This window comes from Somniosus microcephalus, unplaced genomic scaffold, assembly GCF_052327205.1.
Source record: "Somniosus microcephalus isolate GS21.2 unplaced genomic scaffold, FLI_Smic_1.0 unresolved_chr8, whole genome shotgun sequence".
Taxonomy (NCBI): domain Eukaryota; kingdom Metazoa; phylum Chordata; class Chondrichthyes; order Squaliformes; family Somniosidae; genus Somniosus; species Somniosus microcephalus.
Window position 1 is genome coordinate 20,521,295 of NW_028225186.1, and position 17,856 is coordinate 20,539,150.

Consider the following 17,856-nt stretch of genomic DNA (forward strand, 5'->3'; position numbering starts at 1 on the left):
CTTCCACCGCCCTTTCAGGCAGCGCATTCCAGATCACAACAACTTGCTGCTTAAAATAAATGTTTCCTCATGTCACCTCTGGTTCTTTTGCCAATCACCATAAATCTGTGTCCTCTGGTTACCGAATCTTCTGCCAGTGGAAACACTTTCTTTTTATTTACGCTATCAAAACTATTCATAATTTTGAACATCTCTATCAAATCTCCTCTTAACCCTCTCTGCTCTAAGGAGAACAATCCCAGCTTCTCCAGTCTCTCCACATAATTGAATTCCCTCATCCCTGGTACCATTCTGGTAAATCTCCTCTGCACCCTCTCTAAGACCTTGACATCCGGTGTTGACATTAACAACATAGCACTGATTTGGCACGTTCCTAATTGATCATTAAGAGATTGTAAATCTCACCTGCTTGCTGCTGGGGTTTGCCGATGTTGAGCTGAGACTGTAAGTGCAATGGTTTTGAAATGACAATCAGAGGGGATGTGGTTTAGACGTCACATGAATGAAGTGACAGTTTCATCTTAAAAAGGAGAAGTGTAAGTGAAGGCAGTCCACGAGGAGGCTGGATTGGCTCGTGTGTGTCATGGGCTGTGGGAACCCACTGTCCAAACTGCCTACTGTGGGCAGCAGCAGCTGTCACAGCTGGGAGCCCCTTTCTTTATCTTTACAACTTCCCTTCTCCACCTCTCCCCTCCTGCTGAAACCCATCACAACTGGTCCTCTGCTCAGCCATTGCCCACAGCCAGCAGGGCGAGTGGACAAGAAGCCAGGCTCATTCACCCTCTCCCTAACACAGGGCCACTGACACCAATTGTAACCACTGCCCAGGCTCAGGTCAGCTCCCTCAGCACAGGCCGGGAATGGAGCCTGGAGCTTTCCAAATGCAAGGAAGTAAGAAACAAATACCGGCCAGGAAAGTCTCAGCGAGTTCGAGAAATCTGTGCGTTTGTTTGATTGAAACCAAAACGGCTTCGAACCCAAGGATACTTCACACAGGTGGAGAAATTCAGTTCACTTTTTCGACACAATTCAAAGCAGCAGAAGCAATGAACACGTTGAAACCGGCAAATATGAACACATATATCACTAAGCAACAATAGAATAAGGAGCATATGGCACAGAAAAGGAAGAAATGAAAGATAGATTCAAAGAAAGAAAGAAAGCACAAGGACTTGGGGTTTTATACACTGGCACTGTGTTTCTTTCTGCGCCGGGACAGCAGAGGGCACAATCGGAACATCAGCCACATCAGTGCCTGAAACATGGTTCAATAGGAACAGGAGGAGGCCGTTCAGCCCCACGAGCCTGTCAACCCGGAACAGGAGGAGGCCATTCAGCCCCTCTAGCCTGTCCAACCGGAACAGGAGGAGCCCATTTAGCCCCTTGAGCCTGTCGAACAGGAACAGGAGGAGGCCATTCAGCCCATTGAGCCTGTCATAGAGTCATAGAGTTTTACAGCACAGAAAGAGGCCCTTCGGCCCATCGTGTCTGCGCCGCCCATCCATCCCTGTCCAGTCTAATCCCATTTTCCAGCATTTGGTCCATAGCCTTGTATGCAATGGCATTTCAAGTGCTCATCCAAATGCCTCTTGAATGTTGTGAGGGTTCCTGCCTCTACCACCCTTTCAGGCATTGAGTTCCACATTCCAACCACCCTCTGGGTGAAAAAGTTCCTCCTCAAATCCCCTCTAAATCTCCTGCCCCTTACCCTGAATCTATGCCCCCTTGTTATTGACCCCCCGACTAAGGGGAAAAGTTCCTCTTTATCTACCCTATCTATGCCCCTCATCATTTTGTACACCTCAATCAGGTCCCCCCTCAGCCTTCTCTGCTCCAAGGAAAACAACCCCAGCCTGTCCAGCCTCTCTTCATAGCTGAGGCGCTCCATCCCAGGTAACATCCTGGTTAATCTTCTCTGCACCCTCTCCAAAGCAATCACATCCTTCCTATAGTGAGGCGACCAGAACTGCACACAGTACTCCAGCTGTGGCCTCACCAGCGTTTTGTACAGCTCCATCATAACCTCCCTGCTCTTATATTCTATGCCTCAGCTAATGAAGGCAAGTATCCCATATGCCTTTCTAACCACCTTATCTACCTGCTCCGCTGCCTTCAGGGATCTATGTACATGTACACCAAGGTCCCTCTGACCCTCTGTACTCCCTAGGGTCCTACCACTCATTGTGTATTCCCTTGCCTTATTTGTCCGTCCAAAATGCATCACCTCGCACTTTTCAGGGTTAAATTCCATTTGCCACTTTTCCGCCCATCTGACCAACCCGTTTATATCGTCCTGTAGCCGGAGGCTTTCCTCCTTGCAATTTACCACCCCACCAATTTTCGTGTCATCTGCGAACTTACTGATCATACCTTTTACATTCTCATCCAAATCATTTATGTAGATCACGAACAACAAGGTACCCCACTGGACACAGGCTTCCAGTCACAAAAGCAACCTTCAACCATCACCCTCTGCCTCCTGCCACTCAGCCAGTTTAGGATCCAACGCGCCAAGGCACCCTGGATCCCATGGGCTCTTACCTTCTTAACCAGTCTCCTATGTGGGACTTTGTCAAAAGCTTTACTGAAGTCCATGTAAAGCACATCCACAGCATTTCCCTCATCCACCCCACTAGTCACCCCCTCGAAAAATTCGATCAGATTTGTCAGACATGATTTACCCTTGACAAAGCCATGCTGACTATCCCCGATTACTCCTTGCCTCTCCAAGTGGAGATTAATTTTGTCCCTCAGAATTTTTTCCAATAATTTCCCCACCACAGATGTTAGACTCACTGGCGTGTAATTCCCTGGTTTATCCCTGCTACCCTTCTTGTATAATGGTACTACGTTAGCTGTTCTCCAGTCCTCTGGTACATCCCCTGTGGCCAGAGAGGTTCTGAAAATTAGTGTCAGAGCCCCTGCAATCTCCTCCTTTGCCTCCCACAGCAGCCTGGGATACATCTCGTCCGGGCCTGGGGATTTATCCACTTTTTGGCCTGCTAAAACCGCTAGCACCTCCTCCCTCTCGATGCTAATATGTTCAAGTATGTCACAGTCCCCTTGCCCGATTTCTATGTCTGCATCGTCTTTCTCCATAGTGAACACAGATGCAAAAAATTCATTTAAAACCCCACCTACATCCTCTGGCTCTACACACAGATTGCCACTTTGGTCCCTAATGGGCCCTACCCTTTCCCTGGTTATCCTCTTGCCCTTAATATACTTATAAAACATCTTAGGATTTTCCTTTATTTTGCTCGCCAGTGTTATTTCATGGCCCCTCCTCGCCCTCCTAATTTCTTTTTTAAGTATGCCCCTGCACTTTTTATACTCCTCTAGGGCTTCCTCCGTCTTTAGTCTTTTGTAACTGCCAAAAGCCCCCCTTTTATTTCTAATGCATTTTTGTATATCCCTCGTCATCCAAGGTTCCCTTTGCTTGTTGCTCCCACCCTTGACCTTTACAGGAACATGTTGGCGTTGTACTCTCTCAATTTCCCTTCTGAAAGTCTCCCACTGTTTTGATGTGGATTTTCCTATAAGCAGCTGCTCCCAGTCCACTTTGGCCAGATCCTGCCTTATCATATTAAAATCGGCCTTCCCCCAATTTAGAACCCTTATTTCCGGGCCGTCGAACAGGAGGAGGCCATTCAGCCCCTCGAGCCTGTCAAACAGGAACAGGAGGAGGCCATTCAGCCCCTCGAGCCTGTTACACAGGAACAGCGAATTTATTATTAATGTTTCATGTGATGTGTTTGTTCTGAAATAAATTGTTAAAAGATTTAACTTGCATTGGCCAGGAATCGAACCCAAGTCTCCCACGTGGCAGGCCCCTGAACCACCAATGCTCGCAATACCCATAAGCTCCTTTTACCGGTAGCTGCAGTTTATTTTTGACTTTTGTTAATGGAAGCGAGGACACTGCGGTAAAATAAAAAGCGAAATGCAGCAGATGCTGGATCTGAAATTGTTGATTAAATGTTGGAAACACTCCACAGGTCAGGGAACATCTGTGGACAGAAAAACACAGAGTTAACCTTTCAGGTCCATGAGCTCTCGGTAGAACTAAGATTTTGCAGCTTTGTAGGTCCCGTGTGAGTTTCCTTCCAAACTTTTTAAACTTTTAAACTGCTCAAAAATTACAAAATTAAGAAACTAACCTGCCCCCGGAAAATAAATGGCCCGTACGGGGATCGAACCCGCGGCCTTGGCGTTATTAGCACCCTGCTCTAACCAACTGAGCTAACCGGCCCATCTATAGGGCGCATCTCTAGCACCGTCCCTGTTTCTGGTCTTTGCCAGCTAAGTCACTTTGTCTTTGAAGGCTGTAAAAGAAAGATTTGCATTTCTGCAGGCCTTTCACGACCTCAGGACATCCTAAATTGCTTTACAGCCAATGAATACTTTTTGAACTGTTTTGCATCTGTGACAGGTGGACTGGTCAGGAGAAGGTCAAGTAGGTTTTCCCCTCGTGTTGGTTCCCTCACCACCTGCCACAGGCCCAGACTGGCAGCCATGTCCTTCAGGACTCGACCAGCTCGGTCAGTATTGCTGCATTGAGGCCACCCACCCAGAGTACATTCTGTGCCCTTGCTGCATTCAGTGCTTCTTCCAAGTGGTGTTCAACATGGAGGAGTACTGATTCATCAGCTGAGGGAGGGTGGTAGGTGGTAATCAGCAGGAGGTTTCCTTGCCCATGATTGACCTGATGTCCTGAGACTTCATGGGGTCCGGAGTCAATGTTGAGGAATCCCAGGGCCTCTCCCTCCCGACTGTAAACACTGTGCCACCTGGTGGATCTGTCCTGCTGTTGCGACTATATACCCACCTCCTGTTCCTCTGTAACAGGCTTGAAAGGCTGAATGGACTCCTCCTATTCCTATTGAACATGTTTGAGGGGCTGAATGGCCTCCTCCTGTTCCTGTGTAACAGACTCAAGGGGCTGAATGGCCTCCTCCTGTTCCTGTACATTAAGGGTGGTTCCAAAACCACAGGGAACCTTGGATGTCAGGGGATATACGAGAATGGATTAGGAAAAAAAGGAGGGCTTTTGGCAGATACAAAAGGCTAAAGACGGAGGAAGCCCTAGAGGAGTAGAAAAAGTGCAGGGGGATAATTAAAAAAGAAATTAGGAGATCAAGGAGGGGCCATGAAATAACACTGGCGAGCAAAATAAAGGAAAATCCTAAAATGTTTTATAAGTATATTAAGGGTAAGAGGATAACTAGGGAAAAAATAGGGCCCATTAGGGACAAAAGTGGCAATCTGTGTGTGGAGCCGGAAGATGTAGGAGGGGTTCTAAATGAATTTTTGCATCTGTTTTCACTATGGAGAAGGACGATGTAGACATAGAAATGGGACGGGGGGACCGTGATATGCTCGAACATATTCACATCGAGAGGGAGGAGGTATTGGCGGTTTTAGCTGGCCGAAAAATGGATAAATCCCCAGGCCCGGATGAAATGTATCCCAGGCTGCTGTGTGAGGCAAAGGAAGAGATTGCGGGGGCTCTAACACATATATTCAGGACCTCTCTGGCCACAGGGGATGTGCCAGAGGACTGGAGAACCGCTAATGTAGTACCATTATTCAAAAAGGGAAGTAGGGAAAAACCGGGGAACTACAGGCCAGTGAGCCTAACATCAGTGGTAGGAAAATTATTGGAAAAAATTCTGAGGGACAAAATTTGTCTCCACTTGGAGAGGCAAGGATTAATCAGGGATAGTCAACATGGCTTTGTCAAGGGAAGATCATGTCTGACTAATTTGATTGAATTTTTTGAGGGGGTGACTAGGTGTGTGGATGAGGGTAACGCAGTGGATGTGGTATATATGGATTTCAGTAAGGCCTTCGATAAAGTCCCGCACAGGAGACTGGTCAAGAAGGTAAGAGCCCATGGAATCCAGGGTGCCTTGGCACATTGGATACAAAACTGGCTTAGTGACAGAAGGCAGAGGGTGATGGTCGAAGGTTGTTTTTGTGACTGGAAGCCTGTGGCCAGTGGGGTACCACAGGGATCGGTGCTGGGTCCCTTGCTGTTTGTGGTCTACATTAATGACTTGGATATGAATGTAAAAGGTATGATCAGTAAGTTCGCGGATGATACAAAAATTGGTAGGGTGGTAAATAGCGAGGAGGGTAGCCTCAGTCTGCAGGACGATATAGATGGGTTGGTCAGATGCGCAGAACAGTGGCAAATGGAATTTAACCCGGAAAAGTGCGAGGTGATGCACTTTGGGGGGACTAACAAGGCAAGGGAATACACAATAAGACCCAAGGCAAGACGGAGGGTCAGAGGGATTTGGGTCTGCAAGTACACAGATCCCTGAAGGCAGCGGAACAGGTGGATAAGGTGGTAAAAAAGGCATATGGGATACTTGCCTTCATTAGCCGAGGCATTGAATATAAGAGCAAGGAGGTTATGATGGAACTGTATAAAACACTGGTTAGGCCACAGCTGGAATACTGTGTGCAGTTCTGGTCGCCACACTACAGGAAGGATGTGATCGCGTTGGAGAGGGTGCAGAGGAGGTTCACCAGGATGTTACCAGGGCTGGAGCGCTTCAGCTATGAAGAGAGACTGGCCAGATTGGGTTTGTTTTCCTTGGAGCAGAGGAGGCTGAGGGGGGACATGATTGAGGTGTACAAAATTATGAGGGGCATAGATAGGATGGATGCTGAGGAGCTTTTTCCCTTAGTAGAGGGGTCTATAACTAGGGGGCATAGATTCAAGGTAAAGGGCGGGAGGTTTAGAGGGGATTTGAGGAAGAACTTTTTCACCCAGAGGTTGGTTGCAGTCTGGAACTCACTGCCTGAAAGGGTTGTGGAGGCAGGAACCCTCACAACATTTAAGAAGCATTTGGATGAGCACTTGAAATGCCATAGCATACAAGGCTACGGACCAAATGCTGGAATATGGGATTAGATCAGACAGGGCTTGATGGCCGGCGCGGACACGATGGGCCGAAGGTCCTCTATCCGTCCTGTATAATTCTATCGCTCTATAACTCTATTAGGCTCGAGGGGCTGAATGGACTCCTCCTGTTCCTGTGTAACAGTCTCCAGGGGCTGAATGGCCTCCTTCTGTTCCTGTGTAACAGGCTTGAGGGGCTGAATGGCCTCATCCTTTTCCTGCATAACAGACTTAACAGACTGAATAGCCTCCACCTGTTCCTGCATAACAGTCTCGAGGGGCTGAATGGCCTCCTCCTGTTCCTGTATGCTAGGCTCGATGGGTTGAATGGCCTCTTCCTGTTTATGTGTAACAGACTCGAGGAGCTGATTGGCCTCCTCCTGTTCCTTTATAACAGACTCGAAGGGCTGAATGGCCTCCTCCTGTTCCTGTATAACAGGCTAAAGGGGCTGAATGGCCTCCTCCTGTTCCTGTGTAAAAGGGTCATGGGACTGAACGGCCTCCTCCTGCTTCTGTGTAAAACGGTCATGGGACTGAATGGCGTCCTCCTGCTCCTGTGTAAAACGGCCATGGGACTGAATGGCCTCCTCCTGCTCCTGTGTAACAGACTCAGGGTTTCAGAGCACTCAGAGGGAAAGTGTCGGGGCGGCAGTTTCCCTTCTCTGAATGACCGATTTACTGCAAAATGTACCGTCAGTGGAGGAAACACCGAACTCTGACCCAAAATCCAACTCTGGTGGGACTTAAACCCACAACCTTTGAATGCCTTAATCTGTCACACTAACTAAAAGTCCAATGCGCTATCCATTGCGCCACAGAGCCAATTACATAAAGCTGCATTACAAAAGTAAAATAGTGTAGATGCTGGAAATCTGAAATATAAACAGATGAAATGCTGGAAACAATCTGCAGGTCAGGCAGCATTCCATGTCTGTTTAAAAGGGACCTACTTTCAGTCCCGGATTATTCTGTGTCTGTTTAAAAGGGATCTACTGTCAGTCCCGGATCATTCTGTGTCTGTTTAAAAGGGATGTGCTGTCAGTCCCGGATCATTCTGTGTCTGTTTAAAAGGGATGTGCTGTCAGTCCCGGATCAGTCTGTGTCTGTTTAAAAGGGATGTGCTGTCAGTCCCGGATCATTCTGTGTCTGTTTAAAAGGGACATGCTGTCAGTCCCGGATCATTCTCTGCCTGTTTAAAAGGGATGTGCTGTCAGTCCCGGATCATTTTGTGTCTGTTTAAAAGGGATGTGCTGTCAGTCCCGGATCATTCTGTGTCTGTTTAAAAGGGATGTGCTGTCAGTCCCAGATCATTCTGTTTCTATTTAAAAGGGATGTGCTGTCAGTCCCGGATCATTCTGTGTCTGATTAAAACAGGTGTTACATAATATTATAGAGTCTGCCCCACAGAAACAGTCCATTTGCACGAACTGGTCTCCACATGAGGCTCCTCCTTCTCTATTTCTCCTAACCCCCCCAAAAAAACTAGAATCTGTAATGGTAACCATGAAACTATCGGATTGTCATAAAAACCCATCTAGTTCACTAATGTCTTTCAGGGAAAGAAATCTGCCGTCCTTACCTGGTCTGGCCTTTGTGTGACTCCAGTCCCACAGCAATGTGGTTGACTCTTAACTGCCCTCTGAAATGGCCTAGCAAGCCACTCAGTTGTAACAAACCGCTACGAAACAAAATAATAAAAATGAAACTGTACGGACCACTTGGCCTGATCCATATCAGCCTCCTCCTGAGGTCCCCACCATCACAGAAGCCTGTCTTCAGCCAATTCGATTTACTCCACATGATATCAAGAAAAGGCTGAGCACACTGGATACAGCAATGGCTCTGGGCCTGACAACATCGCGGCTATCATTCTGAAGACTTGTGCTCCAGCCAAGCTGTTCTAGTACAGCTACAACACTGGCATCTACCAAACAATGTGGAAGACAGCCCAGGTATGTCCTGTCCACAAAAAGCAGGACAAATCCAATCCAGCCAATTACCGCCCCATCAGTCTACTCTCTACTCTCAATCATCAGCAAAGTGATAGAAGGTGTCATCCACAGTGCTGTAAAGTGGCACTTACTGACCAATAACCTGCTCATTGATGCCCGGCTTGGGTTCTGCCAAGAGCACTCGGCTCCCGACTTCATTAAAACCTTGGTCCAACATGAACAAAGGAGCTGACCATCAACATCCTGGGGGTTACCATTGAGCATAAATACTGTGACAACAAGAGAAGGTCAGAGGCTAGGCATTCTGCGTCGGGTGTCTCACCTCCTGACTCCCCAAAGACTTTCTACCATCTACAAGGCACAAGTAAGGAGTGTGATGGAATACTCTCCACTTGCCTGGATGAGTGCAGCTCCAACAACACTCAAGAAGTTCGACACCATCCAGGACAAAGCAGCCCGCTTGATTGACACCCAATCCACCACCTTAAACATTCAGTCCCTCCACCACCGGTGTACCTTGGCTGCAGTGTGTACCATCTACAAGATGTACTGCAGCAACTCACCAAGGCTTCTTGGGCAGCACCTCCCAAACCCGTGACCTCTTCCACCTAGAAGGACAAGCACAGCAGGCGCATGGGAACACCCCCACCTCCAAGTTCCCCTGCAACTCACACACCGTCCACCATCCTGACTTAGAAGTATATTGCCGATCCTTCATCGTCGCTGGGTCAAAATCCTGGAACTCCCTCCCTAACAGCATTGTGGGAGTACCTTCACCACACAGACTGCAGCAGTTCAAGAAGGCGGCTCACCACCACCTTCTCAAGGGGCAATTAGGGATGGGCATTTAATGCTGGCCTTGCCAGCGCACCCACATCCCATAAACGAATTAAAAATAATCCTATCAGCATATCCTCTATTCCTTTCTCCCTTCCTCTTAAATGCATCTGTAGTATTCGCCTCAACTACTGCATTCTCAGCGCTCTTTGGACAAAGAAGTTAATCCTGAATTCCCTGCTGGATTTATCGGTGAGTATTTGTGCCCTGTCTTCTCTTAGCTAGTTCCTGACTTCACTCACAGTAGGAAGCATTTTCGTATTGCTACTATGCAGCTGCGATGGCCGAGTGGTTAAGGCATTAGACTCGAAATCCAATGGGGTTTCCCCACGCAGGTTCAAACCCTGCTCGCAGCAACTTTGATGCTAATTTTTTATTTTATTTAATCGGCTCCCTGTGGCGATCGCTGGCCCTGAAATTAATCAGAATTCCCTCCACTGCACTTTATTGCACTGATTAACCCAAAGCTGTTGTTCCAATTGAAACACGAATAATTTATCGGCATCAATTAGATATTGTGGATTTGTTGGGAACTAGTGAGCAATACACACACAAAGCAGCATCAAAAATACCCATTAATAAAGAGCTCTGCAGTGTTTGGTAGGGAATCACCTTCAGCTACTAAGTGGGAAAACGGTTTGGTTTAATTAAACTGAACACGAATTAAAAAGTGTGTAAAAAGACCGCGGTAGGACTCGAACCTGCAATCTTCTGGTTACCTGAAGATTAAGGTTTGGTAGATCAGCGACATCTGTGGACAGAGAAACACAGGGTCAACCTTCCAGTTCCTTGAGCTCTCAGCAGACCTTTGCTTCAAAGTATTTCAGCTCCAATCTTTTCAACAAATAGCAAAATTAAGAAACTACCCACACCATCAAAAAGTAAGTGGCCCGTACGGGGATCGAACCCGCAACCTTAAGACGTTATGAACACCACGCTCTAACCTACTGAGCTAACCAGCCTGACTTTGCTCCTTTTCCTGTTAAATTCAATTTATGTTGATTTTTGGTTTTGTCAGTTGACTTCGAAGGCTGTAAAAGAAAGACTCTGATTTCTGCAGCGCCTTTCACATCAGGACATCTCAAAGTGCTTTACAGCCAATGAAGTTGTAGTCACTGTTGTAATGTAGGAAAAACAGCAGCAGCCAATTTGTGCACAGCAAGCTCCCACAATGTGATAAACGAGGATAACCTGTTTTAGTGATGGTGATTTGCGGATAAATATTGGTTACAGGACACAGGTGTAAACCTCACCACCCCCTGCTCTTCTTCCAATAGTGCCATGGGATCTTTTATGTCCACCCGAGAGGGCAGGGGGGGCCTCAGTTTTGGAATTGTATTCCACCACAATCTGTAACCTTATGGACCGGCATATCCCTCACCCTACCATTAGCATCAAGAGAGGGGACCAACCCTGGTACAATGAGGAGTGTAGGAGAGCATTTCAGGAGCAGCACCAGGCGTACCTAAAATGAGGTGCCAACCTCATGAAGCTACAACACAGGACTACACACATGCTAAGCTATGGAAACCACATGTGAAGACAGAGCTAAGCGATCCATCAACCAACGGATCAGATCAAAGCTCTGCAATCCTGCCACATCCAGTCGTGACTATCTTAATTTAATTTAATTTGTTTCTCGGGCTTGGGCATCGCTGGCAAGGCCAGCATTAATTGCCCATCCCTAATTGCCCTTGAGAAGGTGGTAGTGAGAAGCACTCTTGACCCGCTGCAGTCAATGAGGTGAAGGTACTCCAATAGTAGTTAGGGAGGGATTTCCAGGATTTTGACTGAGCGACGATGAAGTTATGGTGATATATTTTCACGTCGGGATGGTGTGTAACTTGGAGGGGAAATTGGAGGTGATGGTGTTCACATGCACCTTATAAGAACATAAGAACATAAGAAATAGAAGCAGGGGTAGTCCATTCAGCCCCTCGAGCCTGCTCCACCATTCAATAAGGTCATGGCTGATCTGATCTTGGCCTCAACTCCACTTTTCTGCCTGTTCCCCCATAACCCTTGACTCTCCGATAGTTCAACAGTCTGTCTATCTCAGCCTTGAATATAATCAATGATTCAGGCTCCACAGCTCTCTGGGGTAGATAATTCCAAAGATTCACAACCCTCTGAGAGAAGAAATTCCTCCTCATCTGCGTCTTAAATGGACAAACCCTTATTCTGAAACTATGCCTCCTGATTCTAGATACACCCATGAGGGGAAACACCCTCTCAGCATCTACCCTGTCAAGCCCCCTCAGAATCTTATATGTTTCAATAAGATCACCTCTCATTCTTCTAACCTCCAATGAGTATAGGCCCAACCTGCTCAACCTTTCCTCATAAGACAATCCCTTCATCCCAGGAATCAACCTAGAGAACCTTCTCTGAACTGTCTCCAATGCAAGTATATCCCAAGTATAAGGAGAACCATAATGTATGGCCTCACCTGTACAGTTGTAGCAAGACTTCCCTACTTTTATACTTCATGCCCCTTGCAATAAAGGCCAACATTCCATTTGCCTACTTAATTACTGCATGCTAACTTTTTGTGTTTCATGTACGAGGACACCGAGATCCCTCTTAACTGCAGCATTCTGTAGTCTCTCTCCATTTCAATAATATTTTGCTTTTCTATGCCCTCCATGGACTCGCCCCTCCCTATCTCTGTAATCTCCTTCAGCCCCACAACCCCCTGAGATATCTGCGCTCCTCTAATCCTGCCCTCTTGAGCATCCCTGATTGTAAACGCTCAACCTTTCTGTTGCCCTAAGCTTTGGAATTCCCTGCCTAAACCTGTCCACCTCTCTTTCCTCCTTTAAGAGGCTCCTTATAACCTATCTCTTTGATCAAGCTTTTGGTCACCTGCCCTAATTTCTCCTTATGTGGATTGGTGTCAAATGTTTTGTCTGAAAATACTCCTCTGCAGCGCCTTGGGACGTTTTACTACGTTAAAGGTGCTATATAAATGTAAATTGTTGTTGGTAATGGTGGTAGCTGATTCGGTGATGGTCATGCTGTTGAATGTGAAGGGGCGGTGGTTAGACTTTCGCTTGTTGGAGCTGGCCATTGCCTGGCACTTGTGTTGGCTGTTGTCATGTGTGGCACACAGTGACATATGTACAGTATTTGCCGATAGGATAGTGTATGATTGACAACTGCAGGATGTATGCTGAAAGATTAATGCAGGAAATTGTGAGCTAGAGTCTCGAAAATATAAGCTTATACACATGAGCTGACCCCAACGGCCGGTTAACTCAGTTGGTGAGCGCGTGGTGTTAATAACGCCAAGGTTGTGGGTTCGATCCCCGTGCGGGCCATTTGATTTTTGGTAGAGAGGGTAGTTTCTTGATTTTGTTATTTGTTGAAAAATTTGGATGGAAACTCACACGGGACCTGCAATACTTTGAAGAATAGCTGGAAATCCTGAGTTATGACCTGCGGAGCATTTCCAACATTAAATGAACAATTCCAGATCCATTGGGACTTCTCGTATTTCAATCAGTGAACGGTTCACAGCCGCTGATTGGTTTGGAGTGCAAAGAATAGAACTGAAATAAATACAATCCCGGGGTTTAATCACTCATTATTAACATACCGCCAGAAACAGACCGTTCGGTCCAACCAGTCCATGCCGCCGTTTATGCTCCACTCGAGACTCCTCCAGTCTTTCCTCATCTAAATCTATCAGCATAACCCTCTATTCCCTTCTCCCTCATTTCCTTACCTAGCCTCCCCTTAAATGCATCTAAACTATTTGCTTCAACCACTCCCTGTGGTAGCGAGCTCCACATTCTCAGCACTCTTTGGGTAAGGATGTTTCTGCTCAATTCCCGATTGGATTTCTTGCTGACTATCTTATATTGATGGCCTCTAGTTATGCTCTTCCCCACAAGTGGAAACATTCTATCTGTATTTACTCTGTAAAAACCTTTCATAATTTTAAAGATCTCTATTAGCTCACTTCTCAGCCTTCTTTTTTCAAGAGAAAAGAGACTCAGCCTGTTAATCCTTTCCTGAAATGTAAACCCTCACATTTCTGGTATCTTCCTTGTAAATCTTCTCTGTACCCTTGGTCTAACCAAGGTTTGGTACTGGTTTAGCATAATTTCCCTACTTTTCAATTCTATCCCTCTAGAAGTAAACCGCAGTGCTTGGTTTGCTTTATATATGGCCTTGTTAACCTGTGTAACAACTTTCAGTGATTTGTGTATTTGTACTCCGAGATCCCTTTGTTGCTCTACCTCCTACCTCCCCCTGGACCATGACCCCACTACTGAACATCAAGCAATTGTTTCCAAGACTGTCACTGACCTCATCTCCTCTGGAGATCTTCCCCCCATGGCCGCCAATCTCTCAGTTCCTCAACACTGCACTGCCCACTTCTACATCTTTCCCAAGATCCACAAACAGGACTGCCCTGGTTGACCAATTGTTGCAGCCTGTTCTTGCTCCACAGAACTGATTTCTTCCTATCTTCACTCTATTTTTTCTCGACATGTCCAGTCCCTTCCCACCTACATGCACGACTCTTCCAATACCCTCCGTATTTTAACAGTTTCCAGTTTCCTGGCCCCAAATGTCTCCTTTTCACTCTGGATGTCCATTCCCTCTACACCTCCATCCACCACCAGGACGGCCTTAAGCGGCTCCACTTCTGCCTTGAACAGAGGCCCCACCAGTCCCCATCCACCACCGCCCTCGTCCACCTGCCTGAACTTGCTCTCACATTGTACAACTTCTCCTTTGATTCCACTCACTTCCTCCAAATTAAAGGTGTTGCTATGGATACCTGCATGGGCCCTAGCTATGCCTGCCTTTTCGTGGGATATGTGGAACATTCTTTGTTCCAGTCCTACTCAGGTCCCCTTCCTCACCTCTTTTCCGGTACATCGATGACTGTATTGGTGCTGTTTCCTGCACTCGCCCTGAACTAGATAGTTTCTTTCACTTTGCTTCCAATTTCCCCCTTCCCTCACCTTCACATGGTCCATCTCTGACTCTTCCCTTCCCTTCCTCGACTTCTCTGTCTCCATTTCTGGGGATAGGCTATCGACCAACATCCATTGACTCCCACAGCTACCTGGACCACATTACCTCCCACCACGCTTGCTGTAAGGACTCAAGCCTGCTCCACCATTCAATGAGATCATGGCTGCTCATCCAAATTCTGTACCCTGTCCCTGCCTTCACCCCATATCACTTGATCCCTTTAGACTTAAGAAATATATCTAACTCCTTCTTGAATATATTTAATGAATTGGCCTCCACTGAATTCTGTGGTATAGAATTCCACAGGTTCACCACTCTCTGGGTAAAGTAATTCCTCCTCATCTCTGTCCTAAATGGCTTAGCCTTTATCCTTAGACTGTGGCCCCTGGTTCTGGAATCCCCGGCCATCGGGAACATCCTTACTGCATCTAGACTGTCTAGTCCTGTTAGTATTTTATAAGTATCAATGAGATCACCTCACATTCTTCTAAACTCCAGCGAGTATAAGCACAATCGACCCAAACTCTCCTCATACGTCATTCCTGCCATCCCAGGTATCAGTCTGGTGAATTTTCACTGCTCTCACTCCATGGCAAGAACATCATTCCTCAGATAAGGTGACCAAAACTGCACACAATGCTCAAGATGTGGTCTCACCAAGGCCCTGTATAAATGCAGCAAGACATCCTTGTTCCTGTACTCGAACCCTCTCGCTACGAAGGCCAACATACCATTTGCCTTCTTAACCGCCTGCTGCACCTGCATGCTTACCTTCAGCGACTGGTGCACAAGGATACCCAGGTCTAGTTGCACTTCCCCTTCTCCCAATCTATTGACGTTCAGATAATAATCTGCCTTCCTGTTTTTGCCACCAAAGTGGACAACCTCGCATTTATCCACATTATACTGTATCGGACATGCTTCTTCCCAATCACCCAACCTGTCCAAATCATACTGGAGTTTCTTGGCATCCTCCTCACAGCACACATGCCCACCCAGCTTTGTGTCATCTGCAAACTTGGAGTTATTACATCTAGTTCCCTCGTCTAGATCATTAATATATATTGTGAATAACTGGGGTCCCAGCACCAATCCCTGTGGTACCCCACTAGTCACTGCCTGCCACTAGGAAAAAGACCCGTTTATTCCAAATCTTTGCTTCCTGTCTGCCAACCAGTTATCTATCCAAGTCAGTACCTTGCCCCCAATCCCATGTGCCTTAACTTTACACGCTAATCTCTTATACGGGACCTTATCGAAAGCCTTCTGAAAGTCCAAATACACCACATCCACATAGCATTTTCCCCACTACTGATGTCAGGCTTACCGGTCTACATTTCCCCGTTTTCTCTCTACCACCTTTTTTGAATAGTGGGGTAACATTAGCTTCCCTCCAATCCATGGGAACTATTCCAGAGTCTATCGAATTTTGGAAGATGACCAGCAATGCACCTACTATTTCTAGGGCCACTTCCTTAAGTACACTAGGATGTAGATTATCAGTCCCTGGGGATTTATCCATTCCATTCTATTCCATTCTCCCAGTTTCTCTGTCTCCGTTGCATCTGTTCTGATGATGCCACCTTCCATACCAGTGCTTCCGGTATGTCTTCCATTTTCCTCAACTGAGGATCCCCCTCTACCATGGTTGACATGACACTCGACCGAGTCTGTTCCATTTCCCGCACTGCTGCTCTCAACCCTTCCGCTCACTCCCAGAAACATAATAGGGTTCCCCGCTTGTCCTCAGCTTTCACCCCACCCGCCTCCACATTCAACGGATCATCCTGCGCCATTGCCACCACCTCCAGCATGATCCCACCACCAAACACATCTTCCCCTCCCCCCTTTCAGCTTTTCGAAGGGACCACTCTCTCCATGCCAGCCTGGCCCACTCCTCTATCACGCCAACACCCCTTCTCCTTCGCCCGGCACCATCCCATGCAAGTGCTGGAGATGCAACACCTGCCCTTTTACCTCCTTCCTTCCCATCGCCCAGGGCACCAAACACTCCTACTAGGTGAATCAGCAATTACATGTACTTCTTACAATTTAGTGACTGTATTCACTGAATCTACATTGTGAAACCAAATGCAGATTGGGTGACCGCTTTGCAGAACAGTCGGCAAGTGTGACCCCGAGCTTCCGGTCGCCTGTCACTATAATTATCTGCTCCACTCCCTCTCTGATCTCTCCTTCCTTGGCCTGTTGCACTGTTCCAATGAAGCTCTACGTAAGCTCGAGGAACAGCACCCCATCTTTCTATTAGGCACTTTACAGCCTTCTGGACTTAACATCCAGTTCAACAATTTCAGACTATAAATTGGCCCCTGTATTTCTTTTATTTTTTTAATTTGTTCTCATTTTTCCTCACATGACAGTTGTTAATGTTTCTGCCATAATCATTCCCACCTCATCTTGAGCCATCTTTTGTTCGTTAACTTGTCCTATGACCTCTCCTTTTGCCTTGCACCATCATCACTTTTGTAAGTCAATCTCTCCTGCCTTCCATTCTATCACAGACATTCCCTTTGTTCTTACCTCGCCTCCACCCACCCCTGCTTAAAAATCCCTCTTCCCTAACCTTTTCCTGTTCTGATGAAGGGTTCGACCTGAAAGGTTAACTCTGTTTCTCCCTCACTCGATGCTGCCTGACCTGCTGAGTGTTTCCAGCATTCTCTGTTGTTATTGAAATGAACACAGTAACGGAGTTTAATCACTCATGACTAGGATTTGTTCAGTTTACTTTTGTGTGGCAGCGTGGCCTAATGGATAAGGCGTCTGACTTCGGTGTAAATTCTGATGCTATCAGAAGATTGCACGTTTGAGTCTTGCCGCAGTTGTTATACACACGTTTTAATTCGTGTTCAACTTTAGAAAACCAAACCGCGTTTCCACTCTTTTCCTTCCAAACATTGCAGGGTTCTTTATTAAATGGAAATTTTACGTGTTGTCTTATGTGTAAATTTCTCACTGATCTTTGCAAATAGTTTCAAACAAATCCACAATTTCTAATTGATGACAAATTAGTGTTTCCAATTGGAACAACAGCTTTGGGTTAATCAGTGTCATAACGTGCAGTGGAGGGAATTCTGATCAGTTTCGGGGCCAGTGATCTCCACAGGGAGCCGAGGAAATAAAATAAAGAATTTGAAGTAGAAC

At 46.6% G+C, this 17,856-nt stretch overlaps 1 non-coding gene across 1 annotated transcript; it reads left to right on the top strand.

Annotated features, from left to right (window-relative positions):
- The first annotated feature begins 9,976 nt into the window (after positions 1–9,976).
- trnas-cga (transfer RNA serine (anticodon CGA)) lies at positions 9,977–10,058 on the top strand. The gene has a single exon. It is a non-coding gene; the product is annotated as a tRNA-Ser (tRNA).
- The last annotated feature ends 7,798 nt before the right edge of the window (positions 10,059–17,856 follow it).